General features: G+C 45.3%; 1 long non-coding RNA gene across 1 annotated transcript; it reads left to right on the plus strand.

Annotated features, from left to right (window-relative positions):
* Positions 1-4,214: 4,214 nt before the first annotated feature.
* Positions 4,215-7,659, plus strand: LOC147978675 (uncharacterized). The gene is made up of 3 exons (XR_015618228.1): positions 4,215-4,610; positions 5,979-6,053; positions 7,356-7,659. It is a non-coding gene; the product is annotated as an uncharacterized LOC147978675 (long non-coding RNA).
* Positions 7,660-11,045: the final 3,386 nt, after the last annotated feature.

Consider the following 11,045-nt stretch of genomic DNA (forward strand, 5'->3'; position numbering starts at 1 on the left):
ACTGAATGTGCCTGTTTATGGTGTGTTGAACTGAATCTATGGTGATGCTAGTAATGTATTATGCTATCTATATTTCTCTCTCCTTAAATTTGCCTGTGGTGTATGGTTAGTTCTGTTTAGATGTTGTGAACTATGAGTTTAGGTGCTGCAATGATCACACATGTTGTTTCAGTGTTGCTTCACTGATCAGACATGTTGTTTCAGTGTTGCTTCACTGATCACACAAGTTGTTTCAGTGTTGCTTCACTAATCACACATGTTGTTTCAGTGTTGCTTCACTCATCACACATGTTATTTGTCTCATGTTTATTAATCAAATCAAATGCATGCTTTTTCCCACCAGCATGTTTCATTATCCGATGTTTTGAACCGACATTCGATAGGACAGTATAAATTCAAGAAAATGGAAAAACAAACCTTGGTCAACTATCTATGTTTGTGTAGGAGATCATGTGTGCAAAATTTGAGGTGATTTAGACGAGGTCAAAGAAATTTGAATTTGAGAAATGTGCTCCCAGGCTAGGGTAAACAACCCATTTGTAATCAAGTTTTTTTGGACCTACTCTAAATGAGCCAAATGTTTTTTATTAACACCTATTCAATCTATATAGTGTAGATTCAAAGTCTCGCTATTTTTTGAATTAATCTTCATATTTTTACATTTTTTGGAAAAATATGCTTTAATATAAAAACTATTAAAAACACGTTTAAAATATGAAATGGAAAACTAAGTTTAGATCTTTCTTATTCACTTTGAAATAAAGCTTTGGTGATTTTTTTAATTTTTTTCAAAAACAGAAGGTAACCCTACCTCATCTCATTGAACTCTATGAAATCTTGTAGGTGATAGCTCATATGTGTGAAGGTTTTCTCATGAAAATGACCATAGACCAAGTTTATGATTTTTGGTTGGTAACATGTCACATAAGACAACATTGTGCGCATGCTTTATTTTTTTTTTGATTTTTTGAAAATTAATGGTGCTCATTTGACCTCGATCATGCCAACTAGGTTTTTTTCATGAAAATGACCATAGACCAAGTTTAGTATTTTTCCTCGTTAGTGTGTCTTATACAACGACGAACGGCGAAGGTTTCATAATTTTTCGATTTTTTTTAAATTAGTTATGCTCAGTCAAAGCTTTCGAAACCCCGTCGACCAGCTAAAAACCCCTCTAAACCCCGTGGGATTTCGCCTAACCCTAGCTCTGAATGTCAGCCGTCCGATCATACCCTGGTGCCAAGCGACAACCCTGAGATGTGGTCTTCTAGAAGGAATTCGGTCGGCAGGCTGCGTGCAGGCTCCGGGCCGTTGGATCACAAGGACGGCTCCACATCGTTGGATCGTGGGGCGATCCGCGAGAGGCGATCCTGTTGGTTGTGCTTGGCTGCCCGCCCATCACTGACTCCGCGAAAAAACATTGTTATTGGGCCCACAAGGAAACTAAGCTCTGGTTGGGCCGTCGAATTGCGTCGTTGTTTTGTGAACATGCTGGCTGTGTTTTTTGTGAACGTGTTGTCTCTGTTTTTTTGCATCGTTTGAAATTACACAACAATTGACATTGTGTAGAAAATTTAGTTCTTTTTGTTCTATACAAATGCAAAATGACCAAATTAATAAGGGCCAAATTTATTTTTATCATGCAAAATTGCCACAAACTATTCAAAAATGGGCCATTTTGCATTTGTATAATGGCCACAAGCCCTCTATTTTTTTATCATGCAAAATGACCAAATTTATAAGAGCCAAAATTATTTTTATCATGCAAAATGGCCACAAGCCCTTTAAAAATTGTCTTTTTTGTTCATATAATATATATGACCACGGATTCCCACGCGTGCAATTAGCTTCTTTTTTTCTTTTCAAATCACCGTTTCCCACGCGTATACACTCCCGATGCTGGGGTGGGTTTGAAAACGGGCTACTTTACATTTGACCCCGTTATTGCCACGGCCAAATAACACGTAGCACTACGACTATTTAATCCACCCTTTGCCTTTGCCACTCCTCATCCATCTCCCATCCTCTTCCATCTGCCCTTCTTGCTCTTCGACCCCTTCTCCTTCTTCTGCACATCCCTCAACCATGCATTACACCGGACCAACCTACCGCTTCCCACCCACCGTGCCGGAGAGGCTCTATCCTACTGGTGTGTACGTTGATCGCACACTACGTGTGTGGGCGATATCAAGGTTGAGGACCGCATGGAACTTCACCGAGTTCTTCCTCTCGTCCGGCTACCACCACCTCCCGCGGGGATCTCCAACAATGTTCCGCGCCAAGGAGGTAATCCAAAACCGGGTGGTGGTTGCTCTCCTTGCCCACTTCACCAACACATTCGACGCCTTCTACCGCCTCGGCCAGGTGTTTTGGTGTGGCTCCGAGTTCATCGCTTTCACCACCCACAACAGGTTCATGGAGTACACCAACATCTTCCCCGTTGCGGCGCGCATGCACACTCTCCCATACCCCATCGACAACGCCCCGAAGGAGTAGTGAAAAGGGCGCCCGGAGGAGGAGTGAGGTGGAGAAGGCGGTGGCTAGGGTTCTAAACCCTCTATCTTTTTTTAGTCTATGTTATGTTAAGTTTTAATTGAACCATGTTGGAGTTGTTATGGGCTTGTTGGCCCTTTTCTTAAGTTCTATTAATAAGTTTTCTATCTATTCTATTATTAAGTTCTTCCTAGTTTCAACTATGTGATCGTGCTATGGGCTTGTTGGCCCTATCTACATATTGGGACTACATATTTGTTGATTATTTTCTTAGAGAGCTTGGTTTCTTAGTAGGGTTCCCTTGTTAGTTACCACATAGTGCATGCAAGCAAGCTTTGTTAGTAGGGATGAATGAGTAGAGCTAAGAAAGGGAGTGGCTCTTTTTTTACACAAGCCACAAATATGTAGCCACCTGGCTAGAAGAGAGGAACCAGCGGCAGTGACCGTCGCTGCATCCGTGGCGGCTGGCGTGCAAGAAAGTTGTTCGGTTAGTGCATCGTGGCGGACGCATCAGCACATGCAGGCTTGGTCGGCGCATGCAGGCTCGGTCGACGCATTGTGGCATCGTGACATCGGCGCATGCAGGCTCGATCGACGCATGCAGGCAGGCTTTGCTGGGTGCATGCATAGCAAGCTTCTGTCCTGGCGGTGCGCGCATGCGTTTAATGCATGGGACGACCCAACAAAACAATGGCCCAACGGTCAAACAACGACACCACCCAACGCAGCCCCACTTGTCAGGTCCAACGGACGACGCAATCCAGCGCGGCCCCACTCGTCAGAGTTAACGGTCAAGCCTTTGACCCGGCGGGAACGTCCGTTGTGACCAGTTATGAGGGTTTCTGGCAAGGGAGTGGGGAAAATTGAGCAAAAGTTAAGAGCGCAGGGATGAATGAGTAGAGCTAAGGAACTAGGGGCACCGATGTAAAAAACCCAAAAGCGAAGATCCGAAGAACCAGATATGGAGACACTTCATCATCAACACGCATAGATGGTGACCCCATCGTATCACCAGAGTGGACAAAGACAAAACATAACTTTATTTCTAACCCTACCACCACCGGACCAGAGCCGTGGGGTCTCCGCTCCCTCCAATGCCGGAGCGACAAACGGAGGAATAGGGGCCCCACGATGCATGGAAGAGGGTAGATCAACCGCCGCCCTAGTCGCTGTAACACCCCATTAGTTAAGCTACAATAACCTCCCCTCTAACCTTGCCAAGTCATCATGTTACTCAAGCTTAAGTGCCACTTGCTCACGATAAAACTCAAATTCAAATTTAAATCAAAGGTCCAATTTCTATTTCTTCAATCTGTCCAACAAAAATGTTCATTGGGTTGCATATAATCACTATTTTACTATCATGTGTAAACAAACATTATTTGAGTTAATAAAATACCCTTAACCTATTTAAAATAGGGCTAGCAACTTTAATTATACGCACTTAAAATTCAAAACATAAATCAAACAAATTACTTTAGACCCCACACTTTTTGTGGTAGCCCAATATATTACATAGTAATTATGCGCAAAATTTTCATTTAAAACCAAATTCATTTGGTGGCTGAGGTAAATAGAATGGTAGCTATTTTTTTTACAAAAAAATGTAAATAAGAAAAACTACTATGCACTGCAGCCCACTGCTACAGTGCAGCCCAGCCCACATCGGCTGGCCTTTTCATCTACATCTCAACAGAGAAGGAGGCAGAGGCCATGGCGTGGCCTCAGCACACCCGCCCATGGCGCGGATGGCCACACGTCGAGCATCCGTCGGCTCCCCGCCGTCGGCAACACCTACTTGACCTCATCGACCCCCTGGCGAACCCTAGCCCCCACTCACCCCTCTCCTTCGCTCGCCCTCCTTTCTCCCGCGCGCAACAGAGCCACCGCCGCCATGGTTCTCGTCGTCCTTGCGCACACCGAGCTCCCCGCGCCCTAGGAACTTGCTGGTCCGCTTCCCCGTCGTTGACCACGTCGTCTGTAAGGCCCAGCTCAGGCGAGGACGCCTCCAAGCCCGGGGTCGACCGCCTTCTTCAACCTCTGCCCGTCGGCGATCTCCTTCAATCCGCTGCCGTTCGTCCACCCCGGCGTCCATGAGCCGTCCGCACGACCTCACGGTGAGCACCACATCAAAAGCCCCCTGATTCCCATTCGATTCCTCCCCGTAGCTGTCATCCCTACCTGTAGCGTTGACCCCGTCCATCCCATGCTCCGGCCGCTGCCGTTTAGCCGCCTCGCGCTTCAGCCGCCATCGATGGGGGTTCGCCCCGTCCACCCTCACGCTTGACCGTCCACACATGGTCGCGCTCGCGCACTCGCTCGCGCCGTGCCTACCTCTGCTTCCCTGCCTCGGTTGACCGCGCTCGTCGCGAGCTCCCAGCCGCCCCGGCCGCGCCCGCGGGTGCGTGCTGCGTCGTCACGCACGCCCGGGCCGTGCCCCGTGCGCAGCTGCTGCGCTACTGCCGTGCTGCTCACCTGCTGCGTTGCTGCTGCCTGCCGCTACGCTCGACTGCTGCCGTGGGCGCCCGTGCAGCCCCGCGCCTCCGCCCCTCGCTGCTAGTTGCGCTGGTGCTCACTGCTTGGCCGTTGCTTGCTGCTATGCGTATCTGCTACTCCGCTGCTCTGCTTGCTGTGCACTGCTTGCTACTGTAGCTGTTACTCGTTAGCTTTTTAATTTCTACATTGACTAAGCCTCTAAACAGCCCTTAATCAGCGGTTAAATAGTTGTTAATATGTGTAAAAATAATATGAGTAGATAGTACACTTGATAAGTCTTAAATGTTTTCATTGGACCAAATCCACTAGATGCATGGATTAAATTCTATGAAAATCATAAATTGCTATAATCTGTTAAACAGAGAACATATTTAACCTCTAGCATTGTGTGCGTGCTGTGCGTGTGGCCGGCTGGGTTCTGTGCCTAGTAGTGGCCGGCCCTTGTTAGTACTAGGTTTATGCACTAGTATTAATTAATTAATTAGTGCTAAGTTTTAGTTTAGTAGTAGATGATATGTAGGCCCCATTAAATAAGTTAGGTTTATTTAATTGTTTCGATAAATAGTCCATGATATGTGGGTCATAGCTCTTTTTTTGACTAGTCAAATTGACTTGGTCAACTTGAATTAGAAGTAATTTAGAAAATCTAAAATATTGTTAAATCTTTGAAAAATTATAAAAAATAATCCGTAACGCGGATGAAAAAGTTTTATACATGAGAGTTGCTCAGAACGACGAGACGAATCCAGATACGCAGCCCGTTCGTCCGCTGCACATCCCTAGCATAGCGAACTCGTAACTTTCCCCCTCCGGTTCACCTGTCTGAAAACGCGAAACATCGGGGATACTTTTCCGGATGTTTCCCCCCTTCGCTGGTACCACCTCGTACCGCATTAGGGCACACCTAGCATCACGCTTTGTCATGTCATGCATCGTCATGCATTTGTTTGCATTATATTTATTGTTTCTTCCCCCTCTTCTCTCGCTAGACACCGAGACCGACGCCGCTACTACCCAGTACGACTACGGTGTTGACGACCACTCTCTCTTGCCAGAGCGACCAGGCAAGCCCCCCCTTGATCACCATATATCGCTTACTCTCCTCTATACTGCTTGCATTAGAGTAGTGTAGCATGTTACTGCTTTCCGTTAATCCTATCCTGATGCATAGCCTGTCATTGTTGCTACAACTGTTGTTACCTTTACCTGCAATCCTAATGCTTAGTATAGGATGCTAGTTTATCATCAGTGGCCCTTCATTCTTGTCCGTCTGCCATGCTATACTATCGGGCCGTGATCACTCGGGAGGTGATCACGGGTATATACTATATACTTTATATATGATACTTGAGGTGACTAAAGACGGGTCGGCTCGTAGGAGTACCCGCGAGTGATCCACGGATTGGGTCCGAAAGGACGTTTGTCCCGACGGCCCTCTGAGTGGATCTTTGTGACGAAGCGACAGGGCAGGTTGAGACCACCTAGGAGAGAGGTGGGTCTGGCCCTGGTCGGCGTTCGCGGTTATTTCAAGATAACACGTTTAACGAGATCTTGGTATTTGATCTGAGTCTGGCTACTGGCCTATACGCACTAACCATCTACGCGGGGACAGTTATGGGCACTCGACGTCGTGGTATCAGCTGAAGCCTTCGTGACGTCAGCAACTGAGCGGCGCGCACCGGATTGGACTGGAACGCCTGCTAGGCTAGGTCTGCTTCCGGCCGCCCACGCAACGTGCGGGTGTGCTAAGGGCGATGGGCCCAGACCCCTGTGCGCTTAGGTTTAGAACGGCGTGCTGACCTCTCTGTTGGTCTAGGTGGGGCTGCGACGTGTTGATCTTCCGAGGCCGGGCATGACCCAGGAAAGTGTGTCCGTCCAAATGGGATCGAGCGTGTTGGGTTATGTGGTGCACCCCTGCAGGGAAGTTAATCTATTCGAATAGCCGTGATATTCGGTAACAGGACGACTTGGAGTTGTACCTTGACCTTATGACAACTAGAACCAGATACTTAATAAAACACACCCTTCCAAGTGCCAGATACAACCGGTGGTCGCTCTCTCACAGGGCGACGAGGGGAGAATCATCGGTTATGATTGTGCTATGCGATGTTACTTGGTGAACTTACCATCTACTCTCGTCTCCTGCTGCAAGATGGAGGTGGCCAAAAGCGTAGTCTTCGATAGGACTAGCTATCCCCTCTTATTCCGGCATTCTGCAGTTCAGTCCACATATGATACCCTTATGCTATTTGATACCAATGCATACATATGTAGTGTAGCTCCTTGCTTGCGAGTACTTTGGATGAGTACTCACGGTTGCTTTGCTCCCTCTTTTCCCCCTTTCTATACCCGATTGCCGCGACCAGACGTTGGAGCCCAGGAGCCAGACGCCACCGTCGACGACGATGACTACTACTACTCGGGAGGTGGCTACTACTACGTGCAGCCCGCTGACGGCGACCAGGAGTAGTTTAGGAGGATCCCAGGCAGGAGGCTTGCGCCTCTTTCAATCTGTATCCCAGTTTGTGCTAGCCTTCTTAAGGCAAACTTGTTTAACTTATGTCTGTAATCAGATATTGTTGCTTCCGCTGACTCGTCTATGATCGAGCTCTTGTATTCGAGCCTTCGAGGCCCCTGGCTTGTAATATGATACTTGTATGACTTATTTTATTTGTAGAGTTGTGTTTGTGATATCTTCTCGTGAGTCCCTGATCTTGATCGTACACGTTTGCGTGTATGATTAGTGTACGATTGAATCGGGGGCGTCACAAGTTGGTATCAGAGCCGACTGCCTGTAGGAATCCCCCTTTCACACTCCTTGGCCGAAGTCGAGTCTAGTCGATGAAAACTGTTTTACTAACATGGCTGTGTGCCTTATGGGCCACGTCGCCATTGGGTGGTGTTAGGATCTTTTACTTCTCGTCTATACTCTGTGACTCTGATCTCTCTTCTATTCGGGTTAAATGATTTTGCTAAAATCTAACTCTAGGTTCTCGTTACCACTTCCTGCCGGAGAGCCCTTTCATTACGGATGATCGACTGCTTCAACGGAAGATTTTGAAAATACTTTCCGATATTCTCTCGAGACCTTGTGCCTGTTGCTTTTGCAATTCCCTACCACCGAAAAATCCCTATGGATAAATACTTACACCTGTCGTTTTTATTTTTATTCCCAGTTGGTCTTGTTATTACAAGATACCTCAAAATACTCGTCGTTGTTTCGATAATCCTTTGAGCTTACTGCCTTGCTGTTCTTTGTCACCTGAATACCCCTATAGATAATTCTCGCACTTATCGAGTATCCGCTCATCCCCAGTTGTTCATGTGTTTCACAATGGTCTTCGAAATACTATTCGATCCCCCAAAAATCCTTAGTAGCTTATTGCTCTGCAATACTTGACTGCTTGCATGATGGATGCTTTCCATATGTCTGGCAATATTCGTTAGTATCCTTAGGCATCGTCATTTTGACCCCTTCCAGGATATCAATTGAATTCATGATGAGAAGTACCATCCTTGCCCTCGATGATTTGTGTTATCATCGACCACTTTATTGCCTTCCGTTCAACACAAACTTGTTCGTGTTTCATGATATACCTTGAGATCCTTGCTATCTAGCATTAGTTCTTTACCTTGGTCAAGAATGTCGTGAGAATTTCACCACCTTTTAAGAATTCTTGATACAAGTGATACTCCTTGCCATATCCGTTCGCTCCTTGGTCCCCGTGTTGTTTCTAACCGGAAAACCATCAATTGAACTATGACGTGCGAATTCAGAACTTCTAGCAAGCCTATTACTTTGAAGTTAATGGATGACATTTCAATGTGAGACCATTGGTTATCGAATCACCATTCTGACATTGATCATGCTACCTAAGCCCGTATTTTGGGTGCACCTTTCAACCAATGTTTAATTGTCTATGTTTCCCTCTAGCATACATCATTATATCATTTTATCTGACTAATGTTATCTCCTTGTTCACATAAATTATGGAAATCTATCTTCTTGGAGATCTCAATAAATTGTCGCCGAGTCAATCAGCCACCTCCTCACCTATCCTCGATTTAATAATGAACTCTTGTTTTCGAACTCGCTTCCATAGTTCAATTCCCGAGAATTTTACAATGTCAACTCGACAATTTGTGTTGCACCTTTCTTCTCGGGCATCCTGAGTCTGAGGTATCCTAACACCAATCAGACTTGAATCTCGGTCATATATGATGGTTGGAACATATTAACAAAGACTTATAACATTGGTCTTTATATGACCCGGTAAGGTGATGTCATTCCTAGCACACCTGGCCGAAGGACCTATTGTTATCATTTCCTTTTTAGCAAGGTTAGCCATTCTTCCATGAGGAAATTGTAAGGCTTATTCTATAAGTTGTTCCTGGTGAATCCTTTGAGTATCCAAGGTCCGACCTTGCTTGAAGACCATGTCAATGCTATCTCGAAGCATGTTTGTGGTACTTCGATTTTCAATAAAAACATTTGTAGCACAATGCTAAATTTTTCTTATCAATTATCCAAACACCTTTGTATGGGTAATGTCATGAAATTTCTCTCACCTTACCTAGAGAGTTTCCTACATTATATCCTGTCATGGATATCATGCTCGGCTTGTCCTTGGGAAGGATATACCCCTAATATTCCATTATTTGGTTTAACCTTTCTTGTGATCTATATGATCTAAGCAGTAATATTCTCCTGCTTATGTATATACCTCGGTGTACAATTCTGTCAGCAAGACCCTGTTACTATTGTTGATGACATTTCGGTAGCCACCAATGGACGAGAACCTTGCCTATTGGCCCGCCTCGTTCAACGAGCAGGAACATGGTTCTCTTCGTCCCTCGCCCTTGGTATCGATGTTGTTGCCGACATAACTGACAGACTACCCTCTGATACGCCTTACTATCATGACCGTGCAAGATGTCGGCCCCCTTCCTACTTTCAACCACATGGTGGGCCCATAACCCACAGTTCCACAGGATTGAAACCTGACTCTCCTGTACACCCTGCTGCCAACATTATTCCTAGAGCTTGACTTCGTATGTAGTTCACGGGCCACCTGCCTAGTGATCTATTCTGGTATCAGACGCAATACTTATTCCCATTGCTCTGAACCCTTTCACATTTCGTATCAGGCAACGAACGCTTGCCTATGCGCTTGAAGCTTCTACTTTGCACCTTCTTACTTTGCTCTCGATAATTTCTTAAGTTTCAATTCGAGAGTTACTTTTCGCCACCTTCCCTATTATTATCTACCGGTTAAGCAACCGTGCAGAGTTTCGTTCCTTTGAGTTACCCCTTATCATTTTACGTAAGTATGATGGGTTCCCGAAGAAAGGATGTCGACTTCATCACGATGACCTGGAGCAGAGGAATGAAGGCATCAACGTATTGGATTGACCTCTTCGAGAAGAGCAACCAACACCGAGAAGACCCGTTAGAATTTCGTAACCAAATCCCTTCCCCCTTGCTCCCCTCTTAAATCTCAGGACGAGATTTCTTGTAGTGGAGGAGATTTGTACACCCCATTAGTTAAGCTACCGTAACCTCCCCTCTAATCTTGCCAAGTCATCATGTTCCTCAAGCTTAAGTGCCACTTGCTCACGATCAAACTCAAATTCAAATTTAAATCAAAGGTCCAATTTCTATTTCTTCAAACTGTCCAACAAAAATGTTCATTGGGTTGCAGATAATCACTATTTAACTATCATGTGGAAACAAACATTATTTGAGTTAATAAAATACCCTTAACCTATTTAAAATAGGGCTAGCAACTTTAATTATACGCACTTAAAATTCAAAACATAAATCAAACAAATTACTTTAGACCCCACACTTTTTGTGGGAGCCCAGTATATTACATAGTAATTATGCGCAAAATTTTCATTTAAAACCAAATTCATTTGGTGGATGAGGTAAATAGAATGGTAGCTATTTTTTTTTACAAAAAAATGTAAATAAGAAAAACTACTATGCACTGCAGCCCACTGCTACAGTGCAGCCCAGCCCACATCGGCTGGCCTTTTCATCTACATCTCAACAG

Source organism: Triticum urartu, chromosome 3A (genome assembly GCF_056163025.1).
Source record: "Triticum urartu cultivar PI428250 chromosome 3A, HENAU_Tu73, whole genome shotgun sequence".
NCBI classification, from domain to species: domain Eukaryota; kingdom Viridiplantae; phylum Streptophyta; class Magnoliopsida; order Poales; family Poaceae; genus Triticum; species Triticum urartu.